This window comes from Lepisma saccharinum, chromosome 19, assembly GCF_977018435.1.
Source record: "Lepisma saccharinum chromosome 19, izLepSacc3.1, whole genome shotgun sequence".
Lineage (NCBI taxonomy): Eukaryota > Metazoa > Arthropoda > Insecta > Zygentoma > Lepismatidae > Lepisma > Lepisma saccharinum.
The window spans coordinates 53777723-53790659 of NC_139247.1; the positions used below are offsets into that span (position 1 = coordinate 53777723).

Consider the following 12937-nt stretch of genomic DNA (forward strand, 5'->3'; position numbering starts at 1 on the left):
CGATTAGCTAAAAGGAGCAGAAAAGCGAGGCTAAATAACAAAAATCAAGTGAAATAAAGGGTGTTCCGTATAGGACGCCGAATATGAATCGAGTGCTATTGTTTTGTTTCGAGGTTGGCAGACCTGTTCTTACCAATGTTGGCATCTGTTGTCATGCCGATTAATGTAACCTCAATTGCTTTGACTCGTTTGTTGTGGTTTCCTTCCGAAAATTCTCGAATAATCCAGGAGCGTGAAATCCATCAATCCGCAGTGATTTCTTCTTATGGGGGTTTGTGAAATCACAGGTGTACGCCACCAAACCACGAACCCTTTTGGAACTGAAGGCGGAAATCATACGGGTGATTAGAGACATCGGGACAGACATCTGCGAGAGGGTTATCAATAATTTTGTGGAGCGTATAAATGCATGCAGATTCAGTAGGGGTGGACATATGCCTGGCATTGTCTTTCATATGTAAATAGGAGATGATACTGCTTACATATATGTGAAATATAACTATTTTCATGATATATTCCCTATTTTTATTTAATTTTCTAATTCGGCGTCCTATACGGAACACCCTATACATCCTTAAATCCAACGCTAGCTACTTAACTGTAATGTTATGATTATGATACCACTTTTCCAACATCGCCCTATTTTTAAAATCTACCTTCAACCTCAGCATGTTCTTTGTAAATGGCAGATATAATGAAAAATAATGACGATGAAGAAGCTTAGCATACCTGAAAGACTGCTCCCGGTGGAAATACAAGATATCTACGAACTCTGGATATCACTGCAGGATCGCTCAAATGATTGTGAAACTCGCTGTTCAATGATCTACAGAGTGTAGTAAGAACGATAAAGATGCCATTATCCCAAAGCTTCATGCTGGAAAGTAAATAATATAAATATATATATTTCTATTCGGTTTTCTATTTCGACCACCAGGTGGAAGCTTGGACTACAAATGTAATATTCCCGAAAATTAAAGTTATTGATTGCTTTTTTGTACCGTTTTTATAGAAACAAATACTGTACCATTTCTTTATAAGTTGTTTTAATTTGATCTCTTCAGTTAATTCTTCTTGTTAATATTTCACATGACGATTATATTTCTGTAACTGTATTGCAAAGCTTTAGTTTGTTTCTTATTCGACTTGAAAATATATTATACTTACATTTTTAACATTATTTTAATGTCTTCTGAGTTCATTTTTAACTTAAAAAACATGGAAATGTTTTAAATTATTATTGTTTTTGATCATTCACCTCATCCATCTCATCGTCGCGATTAAGGTAAAGAGGTTTGAAAAAGACGCAAAAAATATGCAGTAGAAAATGAACAATGGAAGTGCACAAGCGTTACATCATTCGACTACGTTGCTTCCGAGGTACGGGTAAGTTAGTTAAGAAATTGATAAGGTTAGTCCTGAAGGCTTTAGTGGGTGTTGAAAGTTACTTTCGAATTAATTTCGATAGATCCATGCCTCGTACACCACAGTATAGATTTATCTGGCATTATTACACAAAATTTAGTAATAAAAACCAGTTATAGGTAAAAGTTACTTTTTTTCGAATAACCGTAATTGTAACTGAATATATATTTAAGTAAGTCTAATCGCAACTCATTTATTTACTGTTCTGTACACTTCAAAAGTAATAAAAGTAGAAATGTCAACCTTCATATGTACAGTCACGGACACTTCTGGCTTGTAACGATTACATTTAGAGCCAATGGTATTGTACAACCCAGAAGTGTCCGTGACTGTACAGTCACCGGCAATAAGAATGGGACACCTAGCTCCTGAAATATACACTTCCCTGCAAGGCGTTGTGTGTGTGTTGCCTAACACTACGGCGTTTACGGAACCATTGAATATTTGCTACTAAAATTAGTCCATCGCCGCAGAGATATGCAACACACATAACGCATTGCAGGAGATAGGTGTCACATTTTTATTGCCGTTGACTGTACATTACTTACGAGAAAATGTTTTGCATAACGTACTTCTTCAGATGTAAAGGTTGCAACATGCGTATGGAGGGGGGGTGTAGAAGCAGGGGCACATATGCACTCAAGCATTTGTGGAGATGATGTTATCAGCACCACGCTCTGACCGCTTTAACCACCGCCCCAGGGTTGTTCCTAGGCACCTGTTGATTAGAAGCTGGGTGAATCCCAGAGCCGCTCCATGCAGGACACTGGTGCAAAAATTCCCCAACTGAAATCAACCACACCAGGAATCGAACCAGGATCTCTCGTGTGGCACTCAGATCACTGTAACACCAACGTCCTTCAAACATAAGGGTTTATCTTCATTTTTCTTACTTATATTTTCATATTTAGGTATATGAGGTTTTTGTTATAATCGAATGAAAATAAATTTTAATTTTGTGAAGTAAGCCCACTTGCAGTTAATACGTGCAAAATATATCACGAATTATACTTAGAATTATTTAACTAAACTAAACAAAACTCCATGACGCAACATCCCTTTATCTAACCGTAAGTGAGTTACTTGTGAACATAGTAACCGTAACTGTAATTTACAGTTCAAAATAGTTACCTGTAACTATAACTAACTACTTTTTGAAACTGTAGCTTACTTGCCTGTAACTGAATTATTTTTGAGCAAAGTAACTAACTGTAACTCAGTTATATTTTAAAGAAAGTAACAAAGATTGAGGAAATCTCACTTCTCTGAGAGATGACAATAATGTAGTAATACTCACATGAATTTGGCGATTTTGATATTTACACTGGACTCGAGCTTTCGTCTGTGAAATCTGGAAATAAGATGACAGCTAGTTGCAGTGTAGCTAGTATGCTACAATTTGAATATTTACGCTTTCCTTTGGCTTGATCATAAAGTACCGACTCATGATTCCAAGCTCTTTGTTTCATGTTTTGTATAACTTCGTGACCGACTGTCTTTCCGGCGGCTTTCAAGTTTGAGTGTTACTAATTAATCTTTTCAGTTTAATGAGGCTAAACTGTGTTTCCTTGTTAGTAAAGAAATGAGAAAATGCAGGTCTGAAGCAAACAGCAGCTTGCGCAGAGTTGATATTATGGACTTTATCGGCAATGGGATCATCAATAGCAAATGTTAATTGAGCGTTATTGTCCTGGCAGCACTATCGTCAGATAGTTTTATTCGGGTAGACTCAAGGCTGGGAGCACACTTGAACGATAATACTACCAACAATGAATCAATGTTAAAACTCTTATTGAATTCTAGTTATTGCATTCGTAAATTGAATTGTGTACTGTAACAAATTACCGTAATTGTTGATGTCTTCTGTTGGCTCTGTTTACACTTTTGCATCCCCCCACACACGCACCCCCCACACAGCTATTATATATTTTACAATTCTTAATTCTGTAAATACATTTTACAAATATTTGTATCTTTATTGTCGTTCTTATTTTTATTTTTCCTATATTTGTTCGTAGTAAATATGTGTATCCTGTTAGCATGTAATGTTAATTGGACATTATCCATTGTCTGTTTCTTTTAAAAATATACTTATTCTATTCTATGCAGCCGGACAGTGTGGCCGAGTGGTTAGCACATCGCGCTGCGACGCCAAGGTTCCCGGGTTCGAATCCCGCTCGGGCTTGGTTGTTTGTGAATGTCCATTCAGCAATTTCATCATTTCATCACTCATCCCCATCTTCGGAAATTAGCCAAGAGGCACAAAACGCGAAGTAAAATAAACTAAATCAATCAATCAATCTATTCTATGCACTAGCTACAGAGCACTTATCGAAACGAGTCATTTCTTTATAAATAATAATTATGTCTGTAATGTCACCATTGTGCAATATGGGAGAATAATATTCACTGCTTTTAATGTTATTTATTTTATTTGAATACGAATATACATGGCGAAATGGGAAAATTTGTAGTACAGTGTCCATTTATAATTGAGGATTTATTTGTTGATGTCAGTTTCATGTCTCAAGGGCGGAAATAAGATCCAGAAAACCCTTTGGACATCCGGGATAGGCTTTCCTGCAGCTACCTTCTTGCCTCCCCCTCTTGTGCGCTTCCCGATGCTCATCTTCAACTTCTCTCCCTTCTGGCCTGAAAGGAACATGCAAAATATCAATTAGGGTAATACACTTAACATTTTTCATTACTATTGAGAGAGATTAGAACTTCTGTTTTGCACACAGAACAGGATATTTCTATTTGCCACAATTACATACATGTGCAAAAACAATCTCTATTGCAGTTTTTCTGTCTGTTCGGTTTAATCGTGAAGATGCTGATTAAGAGATGAATTGATGAAATGGATGAAGTAGATGGAGAAATAGAAAGGAAGCGATAGAGAAACAAAGAATGAAACAAAAAGAGAAGGGGTAGATAGAAAATATTAGAGACAAAAATAGAAAGTGATTGAAAGAGATAGGCATAAAGCGGGAGAAGTTAAAATAGGAATTGTAACGAACCCGTCTCGCCACAATTTGTACGAGTCGCACCTCTATTTTTGTGACCTTTCTGATAAAAATATGTAATAAGAAATGTATCAATTTAAAAACAGGTTACACCTCTAATTTGGTAAACTTACTTAATATTTAATGTAAGAATATACTTTTAATAGTTTATATTTCTTCCACTTGCCTACGCTAGCGTCGCCGACCCAATATAAAGGCGAGAGCGGGGCTAGCAGCTCAGTTTGACTCCGTCTGCGGACGAGAGAAGTAGGGCTCTGCATACGGGCAAGAGGTAAACTCCTCCTCACAGGAGAGCGAAGAATGATATCCCACTCCACCTTCTGGTGAGAGAAATTTACTCCACTTGATTGTGAGAGGACCCACTCCGCTTTCGGGCGAGAGATATTTAGGTAAGCAGACCTTTTTCTTTCATAAAACCCCGTCATCTCGACGTTGGGGATGGTAACAGCAAAACCCCGTCTCCTCGATGCTGGGAAATTCGCTTCTTAGAATCTATTGCTTAGTTTTTGGCCTGTTACTCCTACATGTAAACAAAAAGCTGTTTCCAAGGTTACACTAATCTTTCTCTTTTAGATGCTTTGTTTATAAACCATTTGTGATTGTTTTTCTAACAAGAGTACTAGGTGTCATATACGAGGTTGTATGGGTTTACCTGTTCCCTTTTCTTTAAGGGTTAAAAGTTAGTTCAACTACAAAAGACCGTAACTATATAGAGAGGCCCAAATATGAATATATGTATATATATCTGTATCTGTGAAACTATAAGTTTGGATGTATAAACCTACTGTAAAAGGGTCTAAGTTCAGTTTGTGATGAAATAAACCTTTATATGTTTAGTTAATTTAGAGTTGTCAATGACTTTAACTGGTCAACTACGTCATAGCCCAATAAGTGCTCGTTTATTTTCCCGAACCCTGAGTAAAATGGAGTCTCATGCCACCGCTGGAGAAAAAGGTTAGCATTATGGGTAGACTTGAAACACTTAGCTAACTAAGCTATTGGTCATTCCCCTCGAGTGTTGCAGAATAAAGAAGCGAAGAATGAAAAAGAGGTAGATAGTAAAATGAGAGATAAAAAATATATAGAAAGTGACACAACGAGATAGACATGCAGAGGGAGAAGGAAAAATATAAAGGGATAGTAGAGAGACAAAGAATGGAAGAAAGATGGAAAGGTAGAAAGAGAAATGTGAGAGAAAATGGAGAGAAAGATGTACATGCAGAAGAGGAAGGATAAATAGAAAAGAAGAAATAGAGAAAAGGAGAACGAAAGAGAAGGAAAGATGGAGAAAAAGAGAAAAATCAATTGAAGAAATGGGTGGAGTAACAAGTACAAGTCCTTGCCCAGGTTTCGAATTCAGTGCCCCTGGTTCGGTATCGCTTCCTTAATCACCCTACCGTGAGACCATTTTCCGACCAGTGCATGCCCTCTATTTGAAAAACAACCAGTGGCGTACCCAAGGATAGTTCCTGGGAGACATAGCACACCCTTGGCCGGACTTTGCTTTTTAAAATGTAATTCTGAATACAGGATAAGATGGGGAAAATATATAGGTCTATGAAATCTCTGGACATGCCACTCCTTACAACACAATATCAGTTCGAGAAACTTACGTGAACAGCAAATGAAGAATTTCCCCAACGAGTCCATTGTTGTGATGCAGGGGCGTTTCAGCCGCTTCGCAAATAGTTCTCAAAACGCAGGCTGTGCCGTTGAAACCTCGACTGAAAGGGAAAAGAAGAGTTTAAAAATCGGAAAGTTATGAATGTGACTGATTCGTTTACTTTATTAGCAGATCTTGTACTGCCTATATTTTAAACATGTTTGTCGAAATCCTATGATCCCTGCTGCACTTTTAGTAGAGACAACCTTAACTCAATAGACCCAAATATTTTGAGGCGACATTTGCAATGTGTGTATGTGCCCAGCTTTCTTAAAAATATGAAATGGTACACCTACCGTACTTTGCGAAAGTCAGGTGGCTTAAATTAAACTATAAACGTAATTTCCACAATTAATTTTGCTGTACGAAGTTCTCCAAATAAAAGATCCACAACAACTCTGTAACGGATTTCAACATCTTTACGACTTCTACAGCCGCAAGACCAGATGGCGCGACCATTCTTCTCCACAAATCCAACTTTTAGGCAAATTCTTTTACTGTTGCCTCAGCAGGCCTTTGAAACACGTTGCCACCTGAAATTCATGCCTCCTCCTTAATTGAGACGTTCAAAAAATTGTTAAAATTACATCTATTAAATAATGCAAATTAAAAATTTGACTTTCGAAAGTAAGTATCAAGCCGGACCCTGTGGGCGAGTGGTTAGTACCGAGGTGCGACGTTAAGGGTCGCGGGTTCGAATCCCGCTCGGGCTTGGTTGTTTGTGAATGTCCATTCATCAATTTCATAATTTCATCACTCATCCCCATCTTCAAGAGGCACAAAACGCGAAGTAAAATGAACTAAATCAATCAATCAATCAATAAGTATCAAATGCAGATGACAGAAGAAAGTAAGGCACTGGAACAAAAGTGATTATATGTAATATTTAAGGTAAATTATACCATTTTGGACTATATTTAAGCGTTACGTTATGTGTTTGCTTGTACGCGCGTATGTGTAAGGATGAGAATATGTGTGTGGGTGTGTGTGTGTGTAATATAAACTGTACTGCCTTTTGTTTATGCGTGTGAAAGGGTAAACATGTTACTGTGTGTGCGTTTATAAAGTATACTCTTTTGTATTCTTTTTTACTTTATTAGTGAACAGGATGGGAGATAATGTCGAAGTATATGATTTAGTGGAAGAAAAGTCCTTATAGCCTTAACCTCGCCATGTACACAGAGCCGAAATAAATATATAAAAATAAGTAGTAATGCCCCTTACGGAGAATTCCCTCTTACGAAATTCATAATCTCCCCACTGAGTAGCACTTACTTCTCCAAAACATTTTCCATTTTCCAATAAACATGCCGCCTATCCACATCTCTTAGGCTCCTGTGGAAAAGTTTGGAATTCTTGACAGCTCGCAGTTTCTCATAGGTATCTGGTACTTTGTAGGTACCCTCCAAGAATATACTGTAAGTTAACCCGTTTCTAGGTAGCGCAATCGGAATACCAAAGGCCATAACTACCTGAAAAGTAACGCAATAATGATTGTATTATTATTAATAATAATTTATTTTTACAGTGTTCTGCACAGCCAAGAGTAAGTAAAATACATTACTTTCGTATACACTAGAGTCCTGCATGAGACCACTTTCACTCGTTCGAGTCTCTTGGAATACAGGGTGTCTATAAAGTCACTTAACATTTCAATGCACTAATGACAAATCTTTTATTTTTTCCAAGTGATCTGATAAAATGTACTCTATAGAAGAGAGAATAGCTTCTGTTTGTGCTCGTCTGCGTGGAGTGACGTATGAACATGTGCGGACGGACTTCACTCGGAAATTCAGAAAACCAGGACCAACCAGGTCAACCTGGTCAACAAATTCAAGTGAATAGGTAGTGTTGAGGACGAAGAACGTCCTGGTAGGCCAGCCATAACACCACAAATTGTGGAAAATGTACAGGACGCGATCACACGTAGCCCCACCGCATCGACCACGCGACTCGGTATACATAATCCCAGCATCTATCAACTGTTGCTCATAGCACGGTGGATTGGGGCACACCAAGCTTCTTACTATGCACCAACAGGATGGGGCACCACCCCATCTTGCCATCATCGTTCGTGATCACCTAAACGAAGTTTTCACCGGTAGATTGGTCGTGTCTCGCAACGGGGAGTTGCCCCCCCCCCCCCTCGATCTGACCCCATTAGACTTTTTCATTTGAGGGTTTATCAAGTCTGAGGTGTACAGGGTGAGGATCCACAGCGTAGCCCATTTGAAACAACGAATTACTGCCGCAGTTGCTAACATTACACCAGCTATGTTGGAGAAGGTGTTTCAGGCTGCGGTGGATTGTTGGCATATGTGCCTAGACTTGAGGGGTGGTCACATTGAGTTATACTGATTTTGTGTCCTACTGTGATATATGTTTCAGTACATATTGGATTTTGTACCGTAAATTCTGTTCATGCAGAAATGTTAAGTTACTTTATAGACACCCTGTATAATTTTAATGTGACAATAATCGTAGACACAGAAATGGAAAATAGCCGCCTTGGTAGTTTCAGCCCACAATCATCTGTTTCATTTCCATCTATCACTGTATTGGTAAGATGGACTAAACTACATTTTAACATGGAGATAATAATGACTAGAGCCCGGAAGTTCAGGCATTTATTTTCGTTAAAATAGGCAGGCAAAAAGGCATTTATAATGTGGAAAATAGGCACTAAAAATGAAAAAAAGGCAAAATAAACCGAAAAAAAAGGCAAAATAAACCGAAAAAATGGCACATTTGGAAGTCGCTTACTTTTATATATAATTTCTGGCAACATGTTAAAATCTACATTGGGAAGAGCATTTCAATTTTCTCCGTCTTGATTGCACATAACTACAAGGTGTTTTTTAAGTTCTCAACATTCATTGATAGTCGTCTGTCAGAGAGAATATTTCTCATAATAGAAAATGATCTTTCTACTTCGACAGAAGTTATTGGAGGATACAGAAAACAAGCTAATGTAGCTGGACTCATTTTGGTAACAGCATTTTCGCCTTTTAGAATATCACAAATTGTTTTCAATTGTTTCAAGTCCTTATTTGCACTCACTACCCGTTTGCACTTTTCCGCAACAGCTGACCCCTTTTCTCCTGGCACTTCCATCATCTGCTGCATAGATTCCTCGTAGATTTTCATGGATCCTATAAGAGTCTCACCTCTTTTTTCTAGCTTTGTAATTGTCTCTGGCAATGCACCATAATGTGCAAAAATAAACGACAGTTCATTCTTCAGTTCTGAATAGCACAGGAGTTTTTCACTTCACGAATTGAAGCCGCTTCATTTTCTGGATGAGCATCGATCACCTCACTGATTTTTTCAAGGTTGTTAGCATAATATATAGCTGCTGATATCCAGGTTCCCCATCTTGTCAAGACTGGTTGCGGAGGAAAACTAAGCTCAGGCGTAACTTCCTGAAATTTTCGGGTTCGAGAGGGAGATTTCAGAAATATCTTCTTTGTGTTCGAAATCAACCTCTCCACTTCAGCAGTCAATCATGCACAAGGAAATGTTAACCGAAAGGCTATATCCTAACTCAGCATGAAATACTTTTTTCTCACACTTTTCTCCTTCAGCAATGTTGAAACATGCGTGAGTTCAATATTACTTAAATAAGGCGAAAATTATTCACGTAATAAACGGAAGAAAAATAAATGCCAACATTTTTCTTAAAAAAAAAAAATGGTCAAATTTCATTGAAAAATGCAGAAAAAGGCATTATAATTAAAAATAGGCAGTGGGGTTCCAAATAGGCAAAATAGGCAAAATGAAAAGGCTTCTAAAACATTCGAAACAACATAATAAACGTATATCCGGAAAAAAATTTATCAATATATGCAGTAAATAAAAAGAGGCATTTTGCCAAACTTCCGGGCTCTAATAATGACTATGTTCACTTGAGTTTCAATTTCACTGCGTTTTCACTTCACAATCCATATTTGAAGGACCATTACCACAGACACATGACGGTTATATGTGTACTACTGGGCTTCGAGTGTATACCGCTCGTTTTGCCTGAGGTTCGTCAAGTATCTGAGCGACGCTCGCTGATCAAGATTTTCGCTCGTTGAGCAGACAGGTCATTTACTTGAGGTTGTTTGCTCATTGATCAAGACATCAGTGCCTTTGAATAATCTGTGATCAATGTGGCTGCGTCGAGTGGACAAGATTTCGGTGTTTGAAAAGCTGTTAATCATAGAAATAGAATAGTTGATGTGAACAAAACTATCGAAATTTTCATTTTCACACCCTTACACAACTTTCCAAAACTACGATGTGTAAATATTTATTATTTGGAATAAACAACACTTTAATACAATTACAGAAAATGGAATATTACATCACCTTGTTACTTGAACTTCCTCTGTAATTACGCTATATCGCAAGCTGTTAATCATAAATATTTCCTCATTGATCGCCAACCCGCCATTATCATCATACAGTTTTCCTCTTCTTCTCCTTTTCCTCACGAGATCGAAACACAAAAACGCTATAATCTGTGGCTGAAACCTGTGACGAGCAAGGCTCAAGTTCGCTCAGCGATCAAGTGAGCATCGTTTGCGGAGCAACGCCTATTTGTCTGTCAAGTAGCTGAGCGATCACGTTTCTCGCTGAGCGCTCAGATACTTGACGCGCGTTCGAACGTTATTCGCTGGAGCGAAGAAGCTCTCAATTCCGTACGCTACCTAGCGCCGTCCGTGCGAACTAATTGGTGCTGGAGCGAAATCCTCTCGCTGCAGAACTCTAGTGTACAGCCACAAAGCAATATTTTGATACATGTATTTAAAGTACCGACTGGATACTTGCCCGACGCCAGCGAAGAAGTTTTCGAAATGTCCTCTCCTTTAGGAAACCGCTATGATATTCCAAAATCTTAAAATCACATCTGCTTAAAATTCCTTCTAGAGCATTTATTTATTTTTATTTCCCAAAGATCCTTAACAGAACATAATGTTCTAATAATAAAGGATCATATTAAAAACATTTATAATAAAGAATGCATATACATTTTAAAAATTACAGAACTACAGAATTACAAAATTACAAAATACAAAGAAAAAGATACAGAAAATAGAAAAGGCAGTAGGTATGTTATACAAAGTTACAGAACAAAATACAAACACAATATAGTACAATCACAACAGAGTATCGCTTGCTAAATACTTTCAAATACAAACATATAATACATCGCACAATAGTCGATGAACACTAAGATTAATTACACAAATTGTACAAATATCAAATCCATATGAGAGTAAATGAATCATGACTTTAAATACATAGTATCGATAAAAATAATATAATACAAACACAGCTTCACTAAACACTGAATAATTTTAATACAACAAATTTAAATGTTAGCCAATGACAGTATATTTATTTTTATTATTGAACTATATGTTAACTTACATAGTTCACACGAGTCTTCGTGTGGTTTGCTTTCAGTGTTTTCTAGATATTCACAGGCTTACGTAGTCCCGAAACTACATCATCAAACGTCTAATTATGACCCATCCATCGATAATTTCTTGTATATTTTTCTCACCGAAAAGTGGCATTCTGGAAAAATGTTAATGCTGCCTTCCGCCAGTTTTTATATAATTTTCTGTAAGGCGTAAATGATAATGCTAGGCACTAAAAATATCTCAATGAATGAAGCTTTATAATGCAAAAAATCTATGTAAATATGTCTTCCGGTTTTCATGGTATAAATTTTCAAAATTTGGATTGCGCGACTTTTAAAACACTCTGTATTACGAATATGTAGACATTCCTCGTGGATAAATCAAACTGAATACTTACTTGGAACACACCGTCCCTAGGAAATATGAGATACCGGCGCCTCCGAGACAACACATTGGTCTGCATACTAGTGTTGCCAATCCGATCATAGCTTATCGTCTCATTAAGAACCAAACAGCATACAAAGAAAAACCTATAAATTTTGGGCACCATCTGAAATACAACACGTAACAATTTAAATAAATCATGAATCTATTCTCCATGGCTACATATAGTAGATACAAAATAGAGAATGTGATGTTTTTCAAAGGCTTTTAGCGTCAAAACGAGACCGTAACGAGAAAGTCGTCATCGAGAATCAAGGATTTTTTCCTCAGGGAAGGAGGGGAAGGGGCAGAGTAAGATTTCATATCTTGCCTTAATAATAATAATAATAATAATAATAATAATAATAATAATAATAATAATAATAATAATATACATCGATCTGGGTACTGGGTATACTTTTATTTGTGACACCCTATACTTTACAAATCATAAAATTACATTGAATTGAAAAATACTTTGGCGTTGTGTACAAGTTCAGACTACAGTCTATTATTTACATAGAAACTGAATTCGCCTTGCTTCCTTTCCATAAATAGCTATCACTTTGCTGATGAAAAGTTCTTTGTCTTTTTGTACTCTTTCACAAAGCACAGATATCAAGTGCCCCCTGCCTCTCCCACCCGCGGGCGCCCCTGTCAAGAATAGTATTCCACACTGAAATCGCCGACAAATGAATCTTACTAAAGGATTTTTATTTTATTTACTAATTTATTTGGGACTTGATAATGTTCTAAGACTTCCCATATAATTTATGCATTTTTACTCGGCCATGTACCTTTTCAAAATCCAAAAATAATACATAAAGTGGACACTTAAATTCCTACGAGTGACCTTTTCGAAAATCCACATTGCTATTCTCCAATTTTCTCTTCTGTTATTTTCTTTAACATTTTATTTAAAATTGCTGGATTTACACTGCTCCACAACACTTCAGGAACACCATGGGAACAGAAGATAACAAACA

At 37.1% G+C, this 12937-nt stretch overlaps 1 protein-coding gene and 1 long non-coding RNA gene across 2 annotated transcripts in view; one reads left to right on the plus strand and one right to left on the minus strand.

Moving 5' to 3' along the window:
* The window catches only part of LOC146003027 (uncharacterized), a 257704-nt gene that overhangs the window by 35895 nt on the left and 208872 nt on the right, over window positions 1–12937 (plus strand). The window lies entirely within an intron of this gene.
* LOC146003199 (uncharacterized) lies at window positions 3912–7571 on the minus strand. The gene is made up of 3 exons (XR_014443803.1): window positions 7390–7571; window positions 6065–6175; window positions 3912–4077 (listed from the first exon to the last, which is right to left on the minus strand). It is a non-coding gene; the product is annotated as an uncharacterized LOC146003199 (long non-coding RNA).